The sequence below is a fragment of the Arachis ipaensis genome, chromosome B5 (assembly GCF_059453495.1).
Source record: "Arachis ipaensis isolate K30076 ecotype BB chromosome B5, ASM5945349v1, whole genome shotgun sequence".
In the NCBI taxonomy this organism is placed as follows: Eukaryota; Viridiplantae; Streptophyta; class Magnoliopsida; order Fabales; family Fabaceae; genus Arachis; species Arachis ipaensis.
Genome location: NC_142440.1, coordinates 28539677 through 28547268, shown reverse-complemented (window position 1 = coordinate 28547268; position 7592 = coordinate 28539677). Strand labels below are relative to the sequence as shown.

At 37.4% G+C, this 7592-nt stretch overlaps 1 non-coding gene across 1 annotated transcript; it reads right to left on the bottom strand.

The window, feature by feature from the left end:
* Positions 1-3879: 3879 nt before the first annotated feature.
* Positions 3880-3987, bottom strand: LOC148563703 (small nucleolar RNA R71). The gene has a single exon (XR_015884424.1). It is a non-coding gene; the product is annotated as a small nucleolar RNA R71 (small nucleolar RNA).
* Positions 3988-7592: the final 3605 nt, after the last annotated feature.

The following is a 7592-nucleotide window of genomic DNA, read 5'->3' as shown; positions in this document are numbered from 1 at the left end:
AAATGGCGCGCTTCCAATTGCGTTGGAAAGTAGAAATCTAGGGCTTTCCAGCAATATATAATAGTCCATACTTTGGCCGAGTTTAGACGACGCAAAAGGGCGTTGAACGCCAGTTCTACGCTGCAGTCTGGAGTTAAACGCCAGAAACACGTCACAAGCCAGAGTTGAACGCCAGAAACACGTTACAAACTGGCGTTCAACTCCAAGAATGACCTCTCCACGTGTAAACGTCAAGCTCAGCCCAAGCACACACCAAGTGGGCCCCGGAAGTGGATTTATGCATCAATTACTTACTCATGTAAACCCTAGTAACTAGTTTAGTATAAATAGGACTTTTTACTATTGTATTAGACATCTTCGGATCATCTTATGATTTTTAGTTCATCTTAGGATCATATTGATCACGTTTGGGGGCTGGCCATTCGGCCATGCCTGGACCTTATCACTTATGTATTTTCAACGGTAGAGTTTCTACACACCATAGATTAAGGTGTGGAGCTCTGCTGTTCCTCACGAATTAATGCAAAGTACTACTGTTTCTCTATTCAATTCAACTTATTCCGCTTCTAAGATATTCATTCGCATTTCAATATGAATGTGATAAACATGACAATCATCATCATTCCCATACGAATGCATGCCTGACAACCACTTCCGTTCCACCTTAGATTGGATGATTATCTCTTGGATCTCTTAATCAGAATCTTCGTGGTATAAGCTAGATTGATGGCGGCATTCATGAGAATCCTGAAAGTCTAAACCTTGTCTGTGCTATTCCGAGTAAGATTCAGGGATTGAATGACTGTGACGAACTTCAAACTCGCGAGTGCTGGGCGTAGTGACAAACGCAAAAGGATAGTAAATCCTATTCCAGTATGATCGAGAACCTCCAGATGATTAGCCATGCAGTGACAGCGCATCGGACCATTTTTACAGAGAGGATGGGATGTAGCCATTGACAATGGTGATGCCTCCAGATGATTAGCCATGCAGTGACAGCGCATCGGACCATTTTCACAGAGAGGATGAGATGTAGCCATTGACGACGGTGATGCCCTTACATAAAGTTTGCCATAGAAAGGAGTAAGACTGATTGGATGAAGACAGCGGAAAAGCAGAGATTCAGAGGAACGCAAGCATCTCTATACGCTTATCTGAAATTCTCACCAATGATATACATAAGTATTTTTATCTTTATTTTCTGTTTATTTATTATTATTATTCAAAAACTCCATAACCATTTGATATCCGCCTGACTGAGATTTACAAGGTGACCATAGCTTGCTTCATACCAACAATCTCCGTGGGATCGACCCTTACTCACGTAAGGTTTTATTACTTGGACGACCCAGTGCACTTGCTGGTTAGTTGCGCGAAGTTGTGAAGTTATGTTTGGACCATGGTATTGTGCACCAGTTGTGGCACCATTGCCAGGGAGAGAACGAGCAACAAATTTTACAACCTCAGAGTAACAATTTTGCATACCAAGTTTTTGGCGCCGTTGCCGGGGATTATTTGAGTTTGGACAACTGACGGTTCATCTTGTTACTCAGATTAGGTAACTTTCTTTTCGTTTTCTTTTCACAAAAAAAAAACTTGTTTTCAAAATCTTTCAAAAAATTTTCCCTTTGTTTTCGAAAATTATTTCAGAATTTTTAAGAATGAATTCTAGAGTTTCAGGAAGCATGTTGAAGCCTGGCTGGCTGTAAAGCCATGTCTAAATTCATTTGGACTGAGGCTTCCAAGTCATTATTACAAGAGCAAGCTAGTTGTTGCTAATCAAATTTGTTATTGTATGACTGATTTGTATCTTCTAAAGCTTGGCTGGCTAGTAAGCCATGTCTAACCCTTGGATTGGAGCTTTAGGCTAACATTGAAAGATTCCTGGAATTCATATTAAAAATTTTGGAATCCTTATTTTTCTTTATCAAATTAATTTTCGAAAAATACAAAAAAAAATTAGAAAATCATAAAAATAAAAAATAAAATATTTCATGTTTCTTGTTTGAGTCTTGAGTCAAATTGTAAGTTTGGTGTCAATTGCATGTTCATCTTGCATTTTTCGAAAAAATCATGCATTCATGGTGTTCTTCATGATCTTCAAGTTGTTCTTGGTAAATCTTCTTGTTTGATCTTGATGTTTTCTTGTTTTGTGCCTTTTCTTGTTTTTCATGTGCATTCTTGCGTTCATAGTGTCTGAACATGAAAGATTTCTAAGTTTGGTGTCTTGCATGTTTTCTTTGCATATAAAAATTTTCAAAAATATGTTCTTGATGTTCATCATGACATTCAAAGTGTTCTTGGTGTTCATCTTGACATTCATAGCATTCTTGCATGAATTCATTGTTTTAATCCAAAATTTTCATGCATTGAGTCTTTTTCATGTTTTTCTCTTTCATCATTAAAAATTCAAAAATCAAAAAAATATCTTTCCCTTTTTCACTCATAAAATTCGAAATTTTGAGTTGACTTTTTCAAAACTTTTTAAAATTTAGTTGTTTCTTATGAGTCAAATCAAATTTTCAATTTAAAAAATCTTATCTTTTTCAAAATCTTTTTCAAAAATCAAATCTTTTTCATTTTTCTTAATTATTTTCGAAAATTTTAAAAATTTTTTTCAAAAATTTTTTTCTTAATTTTATATCATATTTTCGAAAATCACATCATCAATTAATGTTTTGATTCAAAAATTTCAAGTTTGTTACTTGCTTATTAAGAAAGATTCAAACTTTAAATTCTAGAATCATATCTTGTGATTTCTTGTGAGTCAAGTCATTAATTGTGATTTTAAAAATCAAATCTTTTTCAAAACTAATTTCAATCATATCTTTTCAAAAATATCTTTCTATCTTATTTTTTTTTTAAATATCTTTTCTAACTCCTTATCTTCTTATCTTTTAAAAATTGATTTTCAAAATTTGTTTCAACTAACTAATTGACTTTTTGTTTGTTTCTTATCTCTTTCAAAACTACCTAACTAACTATCCCTCTCCAATTTTCGAAAATACCTCCCCCTTTTTCAAAAATTCTTTTTAGTTAATTAATTGTTTAAATTTTAAATTTTAATTTTAACTCTCCTTCAATTTTCGAAAATCATCAACTCCTTTTCAAAAATTACTTTTGAAAATCCTCTTTCTCTCTTATCTCCTTCTATTTATTTATTTATTCATCTACTAACACTTCATCTCACCCAAATTCGAACCCCCTCTTCCATCTGTGTTCGAATTTTCTCTTCTTCCCTTCTTTACATTACATTCTTTTCTTCTTCTACTCACATAGGGGAACCTCTATACCTGGGTAAAAAGGATCCCTATTATTATTATTTTTCTGTCCCCTCTTTTTCATATGAGCAGGAGCAAGGACAAGAGCATTCTTGTTGAAGCAGATCCTGAACCTGAAAGGACTCTGAAAAGGAAACTAAGAGAAGTTAAAATACAACAATCCAAAGACAACCCTACAGGAATTTTCGAACAGGAAGAGGAGATGGCAGCCGAAAATAATAATAATGCAAGGAGGATGCTTGGTGACTTTACTGCACCTAATTCCAATTTACATGGAAGAAGCATCTCCATCCCTACCATTGGAGCAAACAATTTTGAGCTTAAACCTCAACTAGTTTCTCTGATGCAGCAGAACTGCAAGTTCCATGGACTTCCATCTGAAGATACTTTTCAGTTCTTAACTGAATTTTTGCAGATCTGTGATACTGTTAAGACTAATGGAGTAGATCCTAAAGTCTACAGGCTCATGCTTTTCCCTTTTGCTGTGAGAGACAGAGCTAGAATATGGTTGGATTCTCAACCTAAAGATAGCCTGAACTCTTGGGATAAGCTGGTCAAGGCTTTCTTAGTCAAGTTCTTTCCTCCTCAAAAGCTGAGTAAGCTTAGAGTGGATGTTCAAACCTTCAGACAAAAGGAAGGTGAATCCCTCTATGAAGCTTGGGAGAGATACAAGCAACTAACCAAAAAGTGTCCTTCTGACATGCTTTCAGAATGGACCATCTTGGATATATTCTATGATGGTCTGTCTGAATTAGCTAAGATGTCATTGGATACTTCTGCAAGTGGATCCATTCACCTAAAGAAAATGCCTGCAGAAGCTCAAGAACTCATTGACATGGTTGCTAATAACCAGTTCATGTACACTTCTGAGAGGAATCCTGTGAGTAATGGGACGCCTCAGAAGAAGGGAGTTCTTGAAATTGATACTCTGAATGCCATATTGGCCCAGAATAAAATATTGACTCAGCAAGTCAATATGATTTCTCAGAGTCTGAATGGAATGCAAGCTACATCCAACAGTACTCAAGAGGCATCTTCTGAAGAAGAAGCTTATGATCTTGAAAACCCTGCAATAGAGGTGAATTACATGGGTGAACCATATGGAAACACCTATAATCTCTCATGGAGAAATCACCCAAATCTCTCATGGAAGGATCAACAAAAGCCTCAACAAGGCTTTAATAATGGTGGAAGAAACAGGTTTAGCAATAGCAAGCCTTTTCCATTATCCACTCAGCAACAGACAGAGAACTCTGAACAAAATACCTCTAATTTAGCAAACTTAGTCTCTGATCTATCTAAGGCCACTGTGAGTTTCATAAATGAAACAAGGCCCTCCATTAGAAATTTGGAGGCACAAGTGTGACAACTGAGTAAGAAAATAACTGAAACCCCTCCTAGTACTCTCCCAAGCAATACAGAAGAAAATCCAAAAGGAGAGTGCAAGGCCATTGATATAACCATCATGGCCGAATCCAAGAAGGAAGGGGAGGACGTGAATCCGAAGGAGGAAGACCTCCTGGGACGTCCAGTGATCAACAAGGAGTTTCCCTTTGAGGAACCAAAGGACTCTGAGGCTCATTTAGAGACCATAAAGATTCCATTAAACCTCCTTACGCCCTTCATGAGCTCTGATGAGTATTCTTCTTCTGAAGAGAATGAGGATGTCACTGAAGAACAAGTTGCCAAGTTCCTTGGTGTAATCATGAAGCTGAATACCAATTTATTTGGTAATGAGACTTGGGGAGATGAACCTCCTCTGTTCACCAATGAACTAAATGCATTGGATCAACTGAGATTGCCTCAGAAGAAACAGGATCCTGGAAATTTCCTAATACCTTGTACCATAGGCACCATGACCTTTGAGAAGGCTCTATGTGACCTTGGGTCAGGAATAAACCTCATGCCACTCTCTGTAATAGAGAAACTGAGAATCTTTGAGGTACAAGCTGCTAAAATCTCATTAGAGATGGCAGATAATTCTAGAGAACAGGCTTATGGACAAGTAGAGGACATATTAGTAAGGGTTGAAGGCCTTTACATCCCTGCTGATTTCATAATCCTAGATACTGGGAAGGATAAGGATGAATCCATCATCCTTGGAAGACCCTTCCTAGCCACAGCAAGAGCTGTGATTGATGTTAATAGAGGTGAACTAGTCCTTCAATTGAATGAGGACTCCCTTGAGTTTAAAACTCAAGGACATCCTTCTGTAAACATGGAAAAGAGGCACAGTAAGCTTCTCTCAAAACAGAGTCAACCAGAGCCCCACAGTCAAACTCTAAGTTTGGTGTTGGGGAATCTCAACAATGCTCTGAACATCTGTGAAGCTCTATGAGAGCCCACTATCAAGCTATTGACATTAAAGAAGCGCTTGTTGGGAGGCAACCCAATTTTTATTTAATTATATTTTTATTAGTTATATGTCTTCATAGGTTCATGATCATGTGGAGTCACAAAAACAACTGAAAAAAATTGAAGAAAAATCAAAAACAGCATTAAAAACAGCACACCCTGGAGGAGGAGTTCACTGGCGTTCAAACGCCAGTAAGGAGCATCTGGCTGGCGTTCAACGCCAGAACAGAGCATGGAGCTGGCGCTGAACGCCAGAAACAAGCATGAAGCTGGCGTTCAACGCCAGAAATATGCTGCATCTGGGCGTTGAACGCCCAGAACAAGCATCAGTTCGGCGTTTAAACGCCAGAATTGCATGCAAAGTCATTTTACATGCCTAATTGGTGCAGGGATGTAAATCCTTGACACCTCAAGATCTGTGAACCTCACAGGATCATCTCAGGATCTGTGGATCCCACAGGATCCCCACCTTCCCTCCTCATAATCCTAGTTTCTTCCACATCTTCTTCTTCATCTATTGTTTCTTCTCCTACTCGAGGGCGAGCAACATTCTAAGTTTGGTGTGGTAAAAGCATTGCTTATTTTGCTTTTCCATAACCATTGATGGCACCTAAGGCCAGAGAAACCTCAAAAAAAAAAAAGAGAGAAGACAAAAGGGAAAACAAAAGCTTCCACCTCCAAGTCATGGGAGATGGAGAGATTCATGTAAAGGATCTATAGCTCAGTGGTAGAACATTTGACTGCAAATCAAGAGATCCCTGAGATACCTCAGGGGATACATTTTCCCCCACACAATTATTGGGAGCAACTAAGGATAGGAGCATCAAAGAGCAATGAGGGAGGAGCAACAAAGACAAGAAAGAGACATAGAAGAGCTCAAGGACATCATTGGTTCCTCAAGGAGAAAACGCCACCATCACTAAGGCGGACTCATTTCTTGTTCTTGTATTCTCTGTTTTTCGTTTTCTTTATGTTAAAGTGCTTATCCATGTTTGTGTCTTATTACATGATCATTAGTATTTAGTAACTTTGTCTTAAAGTTATGAATGTCCTATGAATCCATCACCTCTCTTAAATGAAAACTGTTTTAATTCAAAAGAACAAGAAGTACATGAGTTTCGAATTTATCCTTGAACTTAGTTTAATTATATTGATGTGGTGACAATGCTTCTTGTTTTCTGAATGAATGCCTGAACAGTGCATATGTCTTTTGAAGTTGTTGTTCATGAATGTTAAATATGTTGGCTCTTGAAAGAATGATAACAAGGAGACATGTTATTTGATAATCTGAAAAATCATAAAAATGATTCTTGAAGCAAGAAAAAGCAGTGAATACAAAAGCTTGCAGAAAAAAAAATATAGAAAAAAAATAGCAAAAAAAAAAAAGAGAAAAAGCAAGCAGAAAAAGCAAATAACCCTTAAAACCAAAAGGCAACGGTAATAAAAAGGATCCCAAGGCTTTGAGCATCAGTGGATAGGAGGGCCTAAAGGAATAAAATCCTGACCTAAGCGGCTAAACCAAGCTGTCCTTAACCATGTGCTTGTGGCGTGAAGGTGTCAAGTGAAAACTTGAGACTGAGCGATTAAAGTCAAGGTCCAAAGCAAAAGAAGAGTGTGCTTAAGAACCCTGGACACCTCTAATTGGGGATTTTAGCAAAGCTGAGTCATAATTTGAAAAGGTTCACCCAATTATGTGTCTGTGGCATTTATGTATCTGGTGGTAATACTGGAAAACAAAGTACTTAGGGCCACGGCCAAGACTCATAAAGTAGCTGTGTTCAAGAATCAACATACTGAACTAGGAGAATCAATAACACTATCTGAACTCTGAGTTCCTATAGATGCCAATCATTCTGAACTTCAATGGATAAAGTGAGATGCCAAAACTATTCAAGAGGCAAAAAGCTACAAGTCCCGCTCATCTGATTGGAGCTATGTTTCATTGATAGTTTAGAA